This window comes from Panicum virgatum, chromosome 2K (genome assembly GCF_016808335.1).
Source record: "Panicum virgatum strain AP13 chromosome 2K, P.virgatum_v5, whole genome shotgun sequence".
Classification (NCBI taxonomy): Eukaryota; Viridiplantae; Streptophyta; class Magnoliopsida; order Poales; family Poaceae; genus Panicum; species Panicum virgatum.
The window spans coordinates 27404426-27422514 of NC_053137.1; the positions used below are offsets into that span (position 1 = coordinate 27404426).

Below are 18089 nucleotides of genomic sequence, written 5' to 3' on the forward strand. Positions count from 1 at the left end.
ATCTCGCTCGTTGTCCTCCCAGCTGCTACCTCTCTAAGGAGTTGAGTTTCTGTGTGTCACTCGGTCATAAACTGGCCACTTATCTTATCCTTATATCTGGCATACCCCTGTCGAGTTAGTCAATTGATTAAGCTAGTACGATTATCATTCAATTTACGATACTCTTTATCATAGTGCTTCCTGAGGAAAAATATGATACCCTGGAATACTCCATGGTGAAGTGCTACAGCGGTGATTCTGTGCACTTGCAGAATTAATATTCTATTGGGGCATAAGAAACGCCAACAAGCATTTCTGGCACCGTTGCTGGGAAGCAATTGGCTAAAGATATCGTAAATAGTTTGATAAACTTTATTAGTTTGTCACCGCTAATCTTAGCGGGCTTACCATTGCTCTCTCTATCTTTTTGATTGTTGCAGAGCAGTACATGACCAGTTTCGACCTACCAAATAACTTCAACCGGAATCCAGAAAGAATTGGGAGAATTGTGAGACGCCGCGTCGTCCCACCTCAGAAAAGACTCACTTGGCCTATCAGTCCTCCGTCCACTTCAGCCTCATCACCCGTGGCCCAGAAGACTCTTTGTCAGTTCTCGGCCACGTCCAGTAGCCACATTCCTACTGGATTGAACCAAGACCAAGCCGGCAATGACGGTTTTGAGCTGAAAACTGGACTGGTGGACATGGTTCAAGCAAGTGCATTCTGTGGAAAGGCATCCGAGGATGCCACTGCCCATCTCCAGCACTTTCTGGAGGTGAGTAACACTGTCAACCCCAAGGGTACTACGATGGATGTCGTCCGCCTTCGGCTATTCCCGTTCTCACTGCTCGGGAAGGCCAAGACATGGTTTTACTCCAACAAAGAGGCTTTCACAACATGGGAAGCCTGTTCAAATGCATTCCTGGCCAAATACTTCCCGGTGGGCAAGACCAATGCCCTCCGGAACAGAATCTCCGGTATCCAGCAACTACCGGATGAGACAATCCTAGAGGCCTGGGAGCATCTGCAGGAGTACATACAAGCATGCCCACACCACGGCATGGAAGAATGGCTGATTATTCAGAACTTCTTCCATGGTCTGAATCAGCAAGCCAAGGACCATGTAGATGCAGTAGCGGGTGGTTCCTTTCTCTCTCTCGATGTTGAGGGAGTAAAGGCACTGACTGACAAGATAGCTTCCAACCAGAGTTGGAGAGGTGACAAGCAGCCAGCCCGTCCAAGGGGTGTGCATCAGATCGACAGTGTCGATATGCTAGCCGCCAAGATGGACCTTCTCATGAAGAATCCACACAAGGAGGTAAACCAGGTTTCGGAGTCTCAAATGACATGTGAAACATGTGGCGAGACTGGGCACTCGGGCACGTCATGCCCCTAACTCAAGAGGACGCGAACTTTGTTGGCACCAACAACAACAATCCCAACTCGGGATTCCGTCCTCAGCAAGGTTGGAACTCAAAGCCCAACCTCCCCTTCGGAAATCAGCAAGGTATGAATTTTAATAACAATTTTCAGCCTACCTTAAAAGACCTAGTGTACGGCCATAAACAAATAAATGACAACATTAGCAAGAAGTTTCTTGCTAATGACAAGATTTTGGAGTCTATGGCCGCATAGCTAGAGGGTTTTAACTCAGTTATTAAAAACCAGTTGAGCTTAAACAAAATGATAGAAACTCAAGTAGCTCAACTAGCCTTGTCCTGTCCTAACACTAACATGGGGAAACTGCCCGGGCAACCAGAAGTTCCCTTGAAAGAGAACGTTAATGTGGTGACTACGCGTGGCGGTAAGTCCACACGGGAGCCACCTTTCCCACAGGATGCAGGAACCCGGTGGAAAGCTGCATCCGCCAGCCATACTGATGCTGAAGAAGAAGAGCAGGAGGAGGCTGTCGACTCCAACACAATTGCAGCCCAGGAAGACCCCGTGGAACCCCCTAGAACTTCATGGGATTGCCACGATACAACTGCTTTACCGTTTCGGGAGCGGATAAGGAAGCCGATGGCCGACGAACAATTTATCAAGTTCGTCGAGGTAGTAATAAAGAAGCTATATGTCAATATACCGCTTCTTGATGCTATGCAGGTGCCCACGTACGCCAAGTATATCAAAGATATTCTTGGAAACAAGAGAGCGCTGCCTACCACTGAGGTCATGTAGTTAACAGAAGAGTGCAGCGCTGCTATACTCAATCCTCTCATGGTGAAGAAGAAGGACCCAGGCTACCCAACCATCACATGCTCAATCGGAACCCAACATTTCTCAAATGCTCTATGCGACTTGGGAGCAAGTGTCAGCGTCATGCCCAAGGTAGTCTATGACTGCCTTAACCATCATACGCTTACTCCTACTGCCATGTGTTTGCTGCTAGCGGATCAATCGGTTCGCTACCCCGCGGGAGTAGCGGAGAACGTTCCGGTGAAAATTTGGAATTACCTTATTCCCATCGACTTCATCGTCCTCGACATGGAAGTTGACACCAAGACACCTCTCATCTTGGGGAGGTCATTCTTGAGCACCGCAAATGCAAGTATTGATGTGGGAGCCGGAGAAATTCAGCTCAACATCAATGGTCGGAAGGAGACATTCGCCTTCAAGCCAAAGGTTGAACAATGCTCTCAAGTCAAAGCAATCAACCGGAAAAAGAAATCCGAGAAAGAGCCGGAGAAGTCGTCCATCCCAACTATTGAAGCCCTCATTGAGTACGTAGAAAGTCTACAGATTCAAGAGGAGGCAAAGCAAAACAAGCTTCACAACCACGGAAATGCGAGATGAAGGATCCAGCGTAAGAAATTTCTGGAATCGGAAAAGAAAGAGGTCGAATCAATACCCACCCGCGCGGTAAAGATTTTCTACCGGGTGGGTGTCTTCGTCGAGAAGGAAGAGGACCTTTCCGGGCCGCTACGAGCAGCCCAAGCCCAATCCAGCCCGGACGGGCGTAGGTCCACCTAAGGGGCCCGCCTAGTCCACTCATGTGTAGGGTCCACCGGTTCGCCTTCCCCTCGCATACTTTCCCTGGCGAGTGGGACCCCCCGATCCCACTATGCTGACAGTGGCCGATGGGGAAGCAGTTCCAATGGGCAGGTACTGGCCGACGGCGAAGCAGATCCAGTGTGGAGGTAGTGGACGATGGGGGAGCAGCTCCGGTGTAGAGGTAGTGGCCGACAGGGAAGCAGCTCCGGTGCGGAGGTAGTGGACAACTAGGTAGTAGCTCTGGTGTAACACCCTGGGTGTCTGCACAGTAGTTGTGTATATTTTATATGCATCATATGCTTGAATTGCTTGAAAAAGGACCTTTTTATAATTATAAAAGGTTATATATGTAATTATGATTTTATGCAAGGTCCTTTCTATAGTTATTTTTGAATATAGCTTTTGTGAAGGGTGTTTTTGAAAAATTTCAGTGCATTTATGGCATGGCAGCAAATTTTGCTTTTAAGTCTATATTTGAAGTGAATTTGCTTTGAAAAAGACAAAATTCCTAGAATTCAAAATCCCTCTTATGTTTTTAATTTTAGCTCTTAAATCTTTGGTCAAATAATTTTTTGCACAACATCAAAGCTGTAGATCTTGAAAAGTTGAACAACTTTAATGTTGGGCACTTTTCCATTTGAGCCCTATTTTAAAAGTTATCGCTGGTTTACAGACTAGTCCCTGGAATTTTTAGAAATTGCAAATTGATCCTTTTCCCCTTCCCCAGCTCCCTGCTCTGTTTCTCGCCGTCGCCGTGCAGGGGACCGACGCTGGCGCCGTGGAGAGCCTTCCCGGCCACCTTTTGCTTCGCGCTGGCACCCACGCGTCACTCCGGAGCTCTTCCCCCTCCTGTTGCCACGCGCTGGAGCCCCCCGGCCGTGCCACGCGCGCCGCCGAGCCCAGAAACGTCCGCGCCGCCGCCGCCTCGCTGTCGCGGTGGCGAGCCCGCTGCAGAGGCCGCCGCCCTCCCCTTGCGCGTGCCCGAGCACTACAAATACCCCAGAAACCGATTCCTATCGCCCTTTTGCTCTCTCCTCGCTCCCATGCCACAGAACGCCGCCGCCGCTCCACCCCAAACGCCGGCAAGCTTGACGCCGCCGCGGAGCCGCCTCACCGCCGCTCCTCCGCCCGCGCTAACCCCCTAGCGAGCTCTGCCGTGACCCCACGTAGCTCCCAGACCACTTCCCCTCGCTCAACCCTCACCGGAGTTACCCCGCCGCCGTTCTCCTCCACCGCAGACCTGCCCTGCTCCGTCAAGCCGCCGCCTCCGAGCCCCTCCCCGCACCCCTAGACCACCCAGAGGTGCGCCTTGAACCCGTGAAACTCCCACACCCCTTCACCGTCGCCGCCGGTGAGCCCCTCGCCGGGAAACGGCCGGTCAACCGCCGCCTCCCCTCTCTGACCCAGCCCAGGGACCTCGGGTTGAAAGGAAAGAAAATCCAGGGGGTTATTTGAATAGGCCTAGACTCAGTTGAATAGTGCCACCAAGGACTCCTTTGTAATTTTTGCAGTGAACTTTGAAATTCCATAGAAATTCGTAGAAAATTCTTAAAATAGCAAATCTTGATGTTTTGGAATCCTTGTGTAAAGCTCTTTGTATTAGAACCATAATATGGTAGGTGTTTGTTGCAAGTTTTTGCTGTGTAAATGGTTTTGTGTCACTAGGTAAATAAAGACTAGTTATTTAATCTTTTTCTTATCTGATGATTGAAAGCTTGTATTGCTCTGAAATTTTTATGGTAGTTTACTATTGTGACACTAGTTTAGTTATAAAAGTTTCGTGCTCAGTTCTCATGTGTAGCTTTTTATTTATTTTAATCCTTGTTTAGTAGGCTTTATTTATGATAAATAGTTTCTGTTCATAATAAATCATGAAAATATTCCTGAGTGTTTATCTGGAGTATCTTAGCTTGTCCAGGAAGTTTGAGCATCAGTTCATGGCTAGATCAGGAGCTAAAAATAAATCTTGCTAATCTGTTGTCTGTTTTGTTTATTTTATCATATTTATTTATTTGCAGATAAAATCATGAAAAATTTACAGTAGCTAAATCATCCCTGTGTAGACCTACTGTTAAATTTTGAGCTTCCTTTTTGCTTTAGTTTGACCTGTATAATTCAAACTTGTTCTAGGTGTTGTCTGAATGAATGATTTGTTGTGAATAAATGGCTACATGTTTTGGCATGATTTTTAGCTTAATCTGTTCATGTTCTGTTTAGGGTAAATTTTGCTAAATTTATTTCTGTTTGTGCTTTGAGTTGTTTATTTATTAGCCAACCATGAATTACTTGTTATAGGAAATCACCCCCACTTGTTTTTGAAGTTAGTAAACTTCATTTGTGCTGTTGATCATGATGCCTTGTGTATTTAGTTTTGTTGTTTAACTACTCTATAAACGATTGCCCATGTGTGTTTATAATTCTGTTCTTGCATTACATATAGATACGACTACTTTGTCGGACGGGACGTACGAGCTGATCCCGGAGTCTGACGGAGGTGATCTCGAAGCTCAGGTGAACGCCGCTGAACTAACTGAAGCCCCGAACCAAAGTTCGGAAGAGCCTAGAGCTGAAATAGTTAGCGACTACCGAGAAGGCAAGCCCCGGACATAACCTATATTTCAAATTATTATCACTTATTGTTTTATTTACTTGTGCATTTACAGTTCTTAGGATTTGAATTGAAACCCTAGATGCATGATCCTAGGAACCTATGTACTGAACACTAGACTTGAGTTCAACTACTTGCTAAGCTTATAGGACCGGTAAAAGTCGAGTGATTGCCTGTCACTCGCAAGCTTTATAGGAATTGTTTGTTTACTTTCTGTTATCAATGTAAGGACGACAGACGGGGTTGTGTTCGATAACATGACCTTATGTGAGACCCCGTCTCTATTGATGAACTTGTTAAGGTCGCGGTGTGTGGTAGCGGTGGTTAAATTTTTGAAAGTACTAGCCACATGCCGTAAATATGGTACGCGGCAAGCCTAGTAGCCGATTGGACCGGGGAGTGGATATACCTCCCACTCTCTCTTAGGGATAGGTTTTATTTTATGTTGCGCAACACTACGACTTCTAGGGACAAGGTTCGGCCTTGGAGCCCTGTAGTCGGGGAGAGTGGCACTATCCACAAGCCGGAAAGAAAGGTCAACGGTTGTTTGGAAACGACCCGACGGTGTTCCAAACATGTGTGTTAGGTTTGTCTGGCCAGGTTGAATTTCGATTCAGAATCGTCCGCCTCTCACGATGAAATGAGACTGCTTGATCCCTTTGCCACACAGAGCAATAAGAACAACAATATTATATATCAATCTTGATGTTTGCTTAGTTTTCTACCATGATTGGATAGTAGTTGCTTACATAGAATGGTTAATCAACTAGAATCTTGGAAGCTAAAACTTGAAAATAAGGACCTACTCTTTATTGCTTTTCAGCAAAAAGGAAACCCAGAGCCTCACAAACCTTGCATAGACTAGCGATAGTGGGCTACTTATACCTGTTGACGGTTAAGTCTTGCTGAGTATTAGAATACTCAGCCTTGCTGTTGAAAACCTTTTCAGGTATGAGTTTTGAGGAACAGATCGCTAGCTTGACCTATCCTTGCTCGTTGCCTCCTGGCTGGTCCGTAGAGTGGGAGACGTCTTCGACCGGCAATGACTATGATGAGTGATACCATGCTTGGGCTAGCCTGGTATCCTTTTGCGACGTGTTGTAGCCGTCGTGTTTTATCTTCCGCTGTCTAAACTCTGAAATTATTGTTATGGCTTGTATAACTGCTTTACTTAAGTTGGTTTTGTAATAATGGTTTGAACTGGTTTGTAATCACTACTGAACTTGCCTGTGTTGTAAAATTTGTGGTTGTAATATCTCTAGACTCGCCTTCGTGCGGGGTATGCTTGTTCGATCCGAGAACCGGTGGTTGTATCGGGACGTTACCCGACAGACCAAGAATTGTTCCGTTTGAAGTGCGTTTGAGCTGTTGTTGCCTTTATGGTGATGGCCTGCGCACTTGAGCCGGGATAATTTAGGTGGTTCTGCCACATCTGGTGTGGAGGTAGTGGCCGACTGGGAGGCAGCTCCGGTGTGGAGGTAGTGGATGATGGCGAAGCTTCTTCGGTGCGGAGGTAGTGGCCGATGGGAAAGCAGCTCCGGTGCGGAGGTAGTGGAAGCTCCACTGCGGGTGGCCTTCGGTGGAGGGGAATGGGGAAAGGTGTGAGGTGGTGGCGGGGACTGATTCAAGGGGCAATTGATATAGTGCACAGGGGAAGATTGTCACAAATACCCTTGAGAGATGGGGTAGCGGTGTGCCTTTTGGTTGAGGGTAGAAGGGTTATTTCGAGGAAATATTTTCGGCTTTGGCGGTGCATTTGCCGCCCATTGAAAATTTTGAACCAGATGCCCCACGTGTCGGTTCGAATTGAATCCCGGATGAATGGTGCGCGCGATTGGCTCAAATCCAAAAGTGGTCGTATGTAGTCCATATTTCTCTTTTCAATCCTTATTTAAAACTTGTAACTGGTATTTCTCCCTCATACTAACTCGAAATTTGATGATTCTTTTTCGAAATTTTATATTAAATCACCCTCTTTCCATTAATTTGTGTTATCCCAAAGTTATGTACTGTTATTTAGATCTTGTACATATCACGTAGTTTAGTACGCATAAGTACTTAGAAGAAACAACACAATTTTAATAAAAAATGCAAATATAAGGTCATATTTGGCATTTGTAAAGTAAATACGACATTGTGTCCAAATTTAAAGTGTATATGAGTTCACATGTATTGTTGTTCTATGGAAAGTTCAAACTTGGTGTTGAGTTATAGGTAACCACGTGGGTGATGTATTCATTTTTGAACAATGTATGACCCAACTTTGTCAAAACCGCTTGATTTTTTAAAAAAATATTATGAACCTACATTATGTTGTTGTATTACTTTGTATGATTTTCTAACAAAATTTTAATTTTTTTAATTTTTTTTGTAGTTCCTTAGACATAGATGTTTGAATTACCCATACCAACCAATTGAATATTCATTCCATATGTAGCACTTGGCTTATGCTGCTATATATGATCCTGATTATAATTTTTCTGATTTTATGGGTTCTATTGGAGGGACTCGTAGTTCAATTTGAACATACTTTTCAAATTACTTGAAAGTTTAAACGGTCAATATTTAGACTGTTGGGTTAAATGGGCCGGAAACCTACTGTGGGCCTTTTTTCTAGTCCAGTTCGATTCCTTGTGGCCATTCATCTGCCCATCAACGACTGGCGATTCAGATCCCATGTACAGCCGCATCTGGTTGCCGACTCGATTGCTGTTCTCCGGCGCGGGTTGACTTCTCGTGGAAGCCACGAACTCATTTATTCAATTTGGTTGACTTCTCGTGGAAGCTACGAACTCCTTTAAATCGACATTTGCAGGACCATCGGTGTCCTTGCCATTTCCACTACCACTATCTTGGCATGATGCGTGGAGGTTTGTCGTCCCACTCTAGGCGCTCGCCCCACTCCGATGACGCCGGCAACCTCGGGCACCTGCTATCGTCCACCGATGTAGGCTGCGGAGGGGTTGCGGGCATCCCACCGCGTTCCCAGCATTCTCCAGCGGTGGTGGCGCCGTCCTCGTCCACCTCCACTGCTTCGTCGCGTCCCCGAATGTTGTCCTCCACGGTCAACATTCCTGCTGAGGCATTCGACTCCGTCTCCAATACCCAGACGGAGATGGATTCGGACGACGACTACCAACGGGGCTATCACCTTGCAGTACCCCGAGGCCCTTCTCTACGCAACATCTGCACCTTTCGGTGCCCTGTTTGCCCTGGCTTGGCGAGCCGATGTACTAGGCCGAATGAGGTCAGGGATCATGTCATCGGAAAGGCCAAGTCTCACACCCTGAGGGAAGACAACAAGAAGAAGTACAACTGGCACCGAGTCCTGGCACGGAACGAGGGTTGGATGCTATGAGCCCTATCACCGTGTGCACAATTAATTTGTGTTTGATTAGGAAATCCATAGGGATATGAACTCCTTTGCTATGTATGCATTCAAGTTAATGTAATCGTGTTGTCCAATTGTTTGTTGTTCAATTAATGTAATCGTGTGTTCAATTGTTTGTTGTTCAATTAATGTAATCGTGTTGTCCAATTGTTTGTTGTTCAGGGAATACAGACTCCAAAAGGAGAAGATTGTGCCTGGTACATGTTTGCGCCACAGCCAGAGCAGTTGCAGCCCCCTGCTGGACACCGTGGGTGGCGATCTGCCTAGCGTGGTTGGGGATGTTTTGCAGGTGGTCCACCAGCAGGTCGCCTCTGGCGTTCACCGTGGTGGTGGCGCCGTTCGCCGCTTGGTGGAGGGCCTAAATTTGTGCCTCCAAGACTATAATTTCCATGCAGAAAAAAGAGATGCTTATTAATGGGAACAAATAATCTTCATGGAGAATTAATTATGCTCAAAGAGAAGAACCGTCGGCAGCGGACAACATCGCTCGAGCGGTGGAGGCCTCACTCTCGGTGGCGGTCAAGGTGTCGTGGGTGACCTCCAAGCAGAGTTGGAGATGCACAATGTGGCGGAACCACCCAAAACTACTGGGCCCGGGTGCACTGATCTTCGTTGCTAAGCAACTCTGACCCAATTTGGCACTCACCGGTAGTTCCTCGAGTGAAGCCTCAATAAAAGCCACGTTATTCCAGGATCAGCAGACAACACTCACATAAAGGTGAGCCCAGAGATTACAACACAAACCATTTCATACATCGCAGAGTGATTGCAGCGGAAAGAAAATTTATTACAAACCATGTTCAGACTAGCGAAGTACTACGGAGTTCCAACTCCTCAAATTATTCAAGTCTCAAAGTTCAGCAGAGGCATTAAAAGATAACTAATGAAATAACGTGATGCATCGGTAAAGCCCGTACGAATGCGTCACTCAGCGGGAGGGTGATTAGCACCAGATGAAGGGCCATCCCACTCAACAGACCAACCCGGAGGCAGAGTACAAGGCCAAGTAAGACTCGCAAACAAATCTTCAAAGTTAGTACCTGAAAAACAGTGCCACAAGCAAGGCTGAGTATACTAATACTCAGCAAGACTGACCCGTCACCGGATATAACATAGTCCGATAACTAGACATGCAAGACTTTTTGGTTTGTGGGGTTTGTTTTGCCAAAAATGCCACTAAGAGTTGGTCCTTATTTTCAGATTTTATCTAGCCATTTTCTAGTTGGATTAACCATTCTAAATTTGCATCCGACTCTACACAATCATGGTAGAGCAATCATTTAATCAACCAGCAGTATTATCATCATCATGTTCCACTTGTTACTCTGTGTGACCGAAAACATTAAGCAGTCTCATGCCGTGAGAGGCGGACGATTCTGAATCGGATTTCAACCTGGCCAGAGGAACCTAGACCACACGCATGGGGATCGACTTCGCTCCCGCCCACGCTACTTTTCCCCTTTCTTTCCAGTCCGTGGATCCGGAACACCCTCCTCGACTACAGAGTCCGACCACTCTGCACCCGTACGTCGCGACAAAAAAAAATCAACCCTACTTCTACCAGGAGGGTGCAAGATCGTTCCACTCGCCGGTCCAATCAGGTACTTAAGCTTACCGATTACCATATTTCTCGGTATGTGGCTAGTACTTTCAAACGCTTAGCGAAATGAGCCACACACCGCGACCTTAGCCATTTTTGACTACACCAGCGGGGTATCACAACTACACAACCCCGCCCGTTGTCCTTACATTTCAACAGGAAATAAAGTCGGTACAATTCCTATTTGCTCGCGAGAGGCAGGAAACCACTCGACTTCTACCGTACCTATTTAGCATGGCAACTAGTCGATAAAAAGATCCGGTATCAAACATAGGTTCCTATGGATCATGCATCTAGGGTTTTCGATCAACGCCTAGAGAACTTAAATGCAGAAAACCAACTATTACCATACATTAATAAATAGATAGCAGAAAGATAATTCGGAAAAATAGTGGGATTATGCTCCGGGGCTTGCCTTCTTGGGCACTGTCAGGCAGAAAAGCTTCTGGGGCTTGGCCCAGGTCTTGGGACAAGTTAGTACAGTTCAGATTAACCTCCTGCTCCGCACGAGAGTCCGCGGGCACCAGTTCGTAGTCTCCGTCCGCGAGGTTAACCGTTTCTATATGCAATGCAAGATTTTGAGTTATTCAGGGATATAATTTCTTTCCTTCACGATAAAGTTGTAGTCCATGAAAGTTAATTTAGTGATGATTTCACATTTCATTGCATGGGCAATCGTTTATAGAGTAGCAAACATAACTACGGTTATTCATGAATGAGTGGGGTTTTGGGTTTTCATTTTTAATTTCAACACATAGCATGCTTTCATTATTCCTTAACAACACAACTACTAAAGAGCTAGTGATGAAACACTAAAGTAACTCAGATTCAAACTTGAACATTCAGGGTATAAATTTCAGCATCTACCATAGAGCAAGAACTATAACTATTCATGCAAAAGGATTACTCTAGTTACTTCATCTTTTTGTACAGAATGTTCAACATGGATTCTGGGGCTACAAATTTTATGCAAGCAACTTCAAAGCATAAACTCAGTACTGAAATTTTTCCAGATTTTATACACTTATATAGCAGAGGTGATAAAAAGATTAAAAACAGCAAGCCATTAACAAAGATTAAATCTACAGAAAGTTTTACTAAGGATTTGGTTCTCAAATTTTTACCAGAGACTAGTCCTGAGTTAAACACACTCCAGAAAAATTTTCAAGATTTAACTCACTATGATAAATTAGTTATTCAGTTAATTTAACATGAGTTTGCATGAATTTCTCAAGATGCATTCGACCAGTATTGCATCTGAACATTTTATCACAGGTAGAACATACTCTAAACAAGATTATGCCCAAAAATAATGATCAGAAACATTGTAGATTACTCAGAACAAAAATAGTAAATCTAGCCCTAAGATGCTAAGCATGATTATTCACCAAGGCAAAACTCAGTAAATGCAGCTCAAAATTCTTAGACAGGAACACAGAGCTAAAAAGAGACTCCAGAAATAAACATGGATTTTTCTGAGCATAAGAACTATATATAAGGAATTAAGTTGATTAAACAAGCATAAATCATGGTATATAGCAAATGAACTCTAATAAATCTTAAATTTAGGTATTAACAGTGTTTTAGTTTTACATGCACGCAGTAAAAATTCTAGGGCAAGTTCATGTGCATATTTTCCAGAATTAAATCGAGAAAGCTAACAACAAATTAGAGAATCTTGATTGTTCCAACATGATAACTGTTTTTGGTTGGTGTCATCTTTTTACTATGATATTAAAATTCCATTAGTGATAACATATCCAAAAATCAAAGTCATTTGATGAGCAGAACTTCATGAACATGTATAAGGTGGTTTTATTAATCTTTTCCCTAGATTAAACTTGGTTGAGTTTCTACAAATGTGAATGTTACAAAATTTGTAGATCTTGTTACAAGGATTCCAGATCAGTTGAGTTTGCATTTTTCTGATTTTTCTGTGATTTGTTTCGCATTTTAGAAGTTCACTGGTATACACTGAACAACTTGCAGAAACACCCTTAAACGAAAAAACAAATTACAACCGGGTCCTTCGCCGGCCTTCTCCGCCGTGGCATCTTGCCGGTGGTGTTCTGCGGTGCAGGGCTTACCGGGGCTGCCACGGGGAGGCGCGTGGGGGAGAAAGGATCGAGGAACACCTACCCTAGTCGACGTTCGAGCGTTTGGAGCACAGGTTCAAGCTCGTCGGCGTTGATGGCGGGTCGGTTGTTCGGTTCGCCGGCGCTGGAGGCGAAGGAGGGCTCGGGGTAGGGGAACAAGGCGCGCACGAGCACCGCGTGAGCTCGTGGATGCTTCTGGGGTAGCTGTCGGGCTCGGTCTTCCCCGGAGCTGGCCGGTCCGCGGTGAGCCTGAGCTCGCCGGCGGCGGCGCAAAAGGGGAACGGCTTCGGGAGGGGGTTTGGATTCGATTCCGCGCGCGTGGAGCTTAACTGGGAGGTGGCGAAGCTGCTGCGGTGGTCGGAGGGGGCAATGTGGGGCTGGGCTAGCCGGTCCGCGCGAGCTGGATCTCGGCGGCCATGGCGGAGCGGCGGGAGGAGGAAGAAGGGGAAGAAGGGGCGCGACTGTGGGGTGCTGGGGGTCTTTATAGGCCAAGGAGCTCCTGGGGGAGGAATGCAGTGACTAGGGGCGGTTGATTTGGTCCTGGGCGGCTCGACGGCGAGCGGGCGGAGGAGGCAGCGGCGCTGCGCCGGCCGGGGTGTCGTGGCGGCTCGGGAGCGGCCTGGGATGCTTGTGCGCGCGAGGAGGTGCCAAGGGGCGGGCCAGGTGGCGTGGAGAGGTTTCCCCGGGTCCATTTGGCCGCGGGCGCGCGGTGGACGAAGTCCACCGGCGGCGTACGGCAGGCGGCGGCCGAAACAGAGCAAGCCGGGAGAGAGAGATGGAGGTAGGGGCTCTTTTGCGATTTCTGAAAATTTCAGGGACCTCTCGGTAAACTAAAATTATCTCCTAATTGGAGGGCTCAAATGGGAAAGTGTTGAATACCATTTTTGCATAACTTTTCAAGATCTACAACTTTTGTGTTATGCAAATTTTCGTTTGAAACTCACATTTTGAACTATTGGTACATTTACATATTTGCACAAAAGGACTTTAGTTTTAATCAGTTTTTGACTTGATTTTGGCTGAAGTTCAATTGAGCACATGTCAATTGAAATACCTCTCATGAGCCAACAAAAATTTTGTGCACATTTTTGAAATAAAATTTGAGTAGTTTTTCACTCCCTTTTTTTCCATTAATTTCTTTTGTATGATTTGTATTTTATTTGGTCCTTTCTCTTTGAATTAGTTTCCCAAATTTTTCTTTTAACTTTAACTAAGGTGTATTGATTGGATTTAAAAGTATTGACACCTGAGGTGTCACACACAATCTCACGAGTTGCCTCAAAGTAGAGTTCGCGTGTCCCCTTCCACCAACGGAGGTAGCGCCGAGTGTCGTCTCCGTTGCAGGAGTCGCTAGAGCCACCAGAGCAACTTGCTACAGCTGCGGATTTGGCTCCGCGAGCACCACTGCAGGCCAAGCCGGCCATACAGATGGTCCTGTATGAACGGAACAAAATTAGTGGTATTAACATATACATAAGGCCACGCAAGATTAAGATCTTCTTACCCTTGGCGAAGAAGGCAGGCACGGAGGGGTAGATTGCCTTCTGGAGCTCCATCTGCTGGGTGCTTGTTGTTCCTACCCATGGGAGATTGAGATTGAGTAGCCATGGAGATTGAGAGACTAGAACAGATGACAAGGTATAGATTGTTTTTCTCGATTTTGTCAGGATTTGTATTTATAACTGTGGTGAAATTGACGGAGAAGGGACGCGGTGGCCGACAAGTTCGGGCGAGGCGCGCGGGAAAATGAACCGTCGCGCAGGAAGTGGCAAATGTCTAGCGCAGTGGTTTTTAGCGATCTCCAAACTCCCGTGGCCCCTGTTCGAACCTGTGCGGCAGCAGATTTTTCCCCGACCTTTAATGGAACATTCGCCACACATGTTTTCAATGCGGGCATGTTTCTCTTCCTGGGCCGGATCGAGCTTGAATGCTAGATCCTAGTGGAACCTGGCCCATACATGTACACCTCCGGGACCCGTTACACCTGTAAACCACGTCGGCCTGCTGCCCTGCACTCCTACACGTGGTTTCCAGCTATACAAACTGGACCAGTCAGCCAGCAACGTGGCAGTCAGTATGGTTCTATTACGAATTGCGCTGATCGTAGGGACAAGGAGTTAATTGGCGCACCATTTTTATGATGATATGAAATGTTGTTCCTTGACGCGCATTTTACTTTCGTCATAGTTCCGTAGGGGCTGAAGGGTTCAGCGATGAACTATGATGAAATTTCTATTTTCACGTGACGTGTTTTTACTTACGTCACGGTTGAGCACTGCTCAAGGGATATCGACTAGGATCTAAGATGAACCTGGAATTTTCGTCATAGATGTGATATGTTCAATGACGAAATTCAAATGTCATACGGAAAAACATCATGGATGCTACTATTTCTACTAGTGCTGGCAGGCTGACATGTGGGCCCTGATTTCTTTCCTTGTATGCATTATGCGTGGCACGCCCGTTTGCTCTACCAGATGGGTCCTCTTTGTAAGTGTGTGGCGCCGGATGCAATCTTTGTGTAGTTGTGTGGCGTCTGCTGTGTGTTTTCAACTTATTCCGTTCTTACTCATCTAAAATGCATAAAACTCGAAAATGACTGAGGAGCAAGGTTAGTGATACAAATATGCGAGTAAGGTGTATAGTTTCCCTTTATTATTGAGTCTAGTTGAAGGTCGAATTTGGCACTTAAGGACTGTCAACAACTCCCCCAAGCTAGCCCTTTGCTCGCCTGGAGCAAAGTTTTAGACTTAGATTATTGATCAGGAGTTGCTACAATGTCGCATTCCTGACTTAAGCACAAGGCACAAATGAGTGTTCTAACCTTGATTTTGAATAAGTTGTCCTTGTTCGCACCTTTTACCTTACTCCTGTGGGGCTTATAGCTTCATCCTCATCTTCGGCGGTTGAGGGTCAGAATAGCTTGTAAAGTACTATTTACCGACTCCTTTGCTCAATCGTCAATCCGGTGGTTTTATAAAGTTTTTGAAAAGAATTTTGTAAGTTCCTCGGGTGATCTCTCGGATCGCTCAAAAGTGTTTCATTCCTCACCAAGGCCTTTTTATGCGCCTTTCTTTTCCATCCTACTCCTAATGGTTTCTTTTTGGTGGATCTGTAGGTATGGAGGATATGATGGCAGATCTGCTTCTTATATTTTGCTGAGTCAAAGACTGGATTCAAAGGAGAAACAAGTCATAAACCTTGATCAAGATGTGCAAGTGTGTGGATATTTTTGGTGGATGGTGGAGGAACTCCTTTATACGATTTCTCTCTCCCTTGTCTATTTTTTTTTGGTATGGGCTGTATTTTCTTTTTCTCCCTTTTTATGACATGCCTTGGGGGCATGTGGCATACCTTCTTTGGATATGCATCTTTTCTTTCTTTTGTTTTTGACATGCCTTGTGGGTATGTGGCATACCTTCTGTGGGTATGCATCTTATATTTCTTTTTGTATAGCCCATACTTTTTAATGAAAACTTTGGAGAGAGATACTTATGGTATATCATGGAGTTTTGTTTGTGGATGGATGGATGGATGGATGTACTTGCTATCTTCCAGTATATAAGTTTAGCATGTGTGAGTGGACGTGTACGTGATCTTGATCATGGGAGTATGAAATGATTCTCACAAAGAGTCACAACAATTTGATAAAGCTCAATGAGAAAACAAGTTGCATAAGTAGAAAGGCTTTTCAAACTTCTAACTCATATGGCTCTGGATAGGAAGTTTATATCACCGAGGAACTTTATTCTATTTTTGTATTTTTGAAAAGAAAACTCCGAAAATGAAGCATCACGTAGGAGAAGATCATAGCAACTCTTTTCTACCATATCATAACCCACAACAACCTATATTTCAATTCTGCTTTTTTGCTACCCACAAGTTTCAAGCTTAAGGTTTGTACAATTAGCCACCAAACTAAAAACTTAGGCAGAGCACAAGGTTGTAACTAGGCATAAGAAAGGAACTAACAGAGCAACTATTCCTCATCTCAACAAGAAAAAACTACACATGCTTACTACACATATTGGAAAGCAAGTAAATATTTTTAGGTTTTTCTAAGTTTTGCCAATTTTTATTTGATTTGAGTTATGCACATTTTTATGGATTTTTAGAATTTTGCAAATTTTTGTTCGGTTTCATGCAATGGTTTTGAAAGTGGTAATGGGTAGTGTTTGATACAAGTTACCACTCGTGGGGGTCCTCCCCCAAGCTAAGCTTCAGGCTTACTACTGTTTGTTGACGGTGTTTAAGTGCCATTTTCACCCGTCAACTATACTCAATAATAAAGGAAAACTATATGCCTTACTCACATATTTGTATCACTAACCTCACTCCACAGTTGTTTACAAGTTTTGTACATTTCAGATGAGCAGGAGCAGAATAAGATGAAAACACGCAGCAGACGCCATACAACTACGCAGAATATCGCATCCGGCGTCACACCCTTACAAAGAGGGCCCATATGTCAGAGGAAACGGGGCCTCCACGCAAGATGCACCAGAGGACAAGGATAAGGATCAAAGAATATACCATCCAGCAGAAGATCAGGCCGAGATGCTACCAGGTGGGGTCGGACGAACCTGGCCTGGTTCCCGTCCAGGTGCACTTCGAGGAGGAGTGGCTGCCAAGGCAGCTGATCACCTTCCATATGTGCGTTGGCGGGAAACCGACCTCTAGAGCTATAAATAGGCCTCTCCTCCACCCCCCTCAACACACACACACATACACACACTTCATTCCATTCTCTACAAGAAGGCTCTCCTCTCTCTTGCTCTCTTAGCTAGGTAGTGGAGCTAGGCTAGTTCTCTTTAGCGAGCAAGTTGTCCTCGAGGTCGTTGAGCAATCCTGGGCTCCTGGTATGGCTTTGGATCCGACTTGTCAGACTTCTATGCATAAAATAGAGTTTTGCCATTGTTGCTTTACTATCTTGATAGTTTTTCAATCCATGCTTAGTTCGTTCATAAGTTATGCTACAGTCTTGGTTAGGCCAGATGATCCAGGTACAGATAGAGGTTCGTTGTACTTTCAGGCTTGCTCTAGTGTTTTACTCGTCCATCCGAAGGGTGGGAGACCTGGGGGCACTAGAGTAGTGACTTCATACACGAGCGTGGTGCTAGGGTATGCGGGATCCTTCGGATATGACCGTGCTCCACAGTGTGACTAGGGTAGACGGCAGGTGGTGACAACCCTGTCCGTCCGGCGTAATAGTGGTGTTGCGTTTAGCGTACACCCCGACGTTCGGGTTCGGTATAGGAGTTCATGCAAAGAGGTAACGGGACTGGATGTATTCCGATGCGGGACCTTCTCCCCACTATCCCATTTTCCTGGCACCTGCAGTCCTAACCATGATCTAACATGACCCCAGCTTTGGATAGAAGCACTAGGACACCTAACCTATCCTAAGCTCTAGCTGACTTGATG

The 18089-nt window shown here is 45.5% G+C and overlaps 1 non-coding gene across 1 annotated transcript; it reads right to left on the bottom strand.

The window, feature by feature from the left end:
* Nucleotides 1–934: 934 nt before the first annotated feature.
* On the bottom strand, nucleotides 935–1041 carry LOC120696293. Its single transcript, XR_005684071.1, has one exon. It is a non-coding gene; the product is annotated as a small nucleolar RNA R71 (small nucleolar RNA).
* Between the last annotated feature and the right edge of the window lie 17048 nt (nucleotides 1042–18089).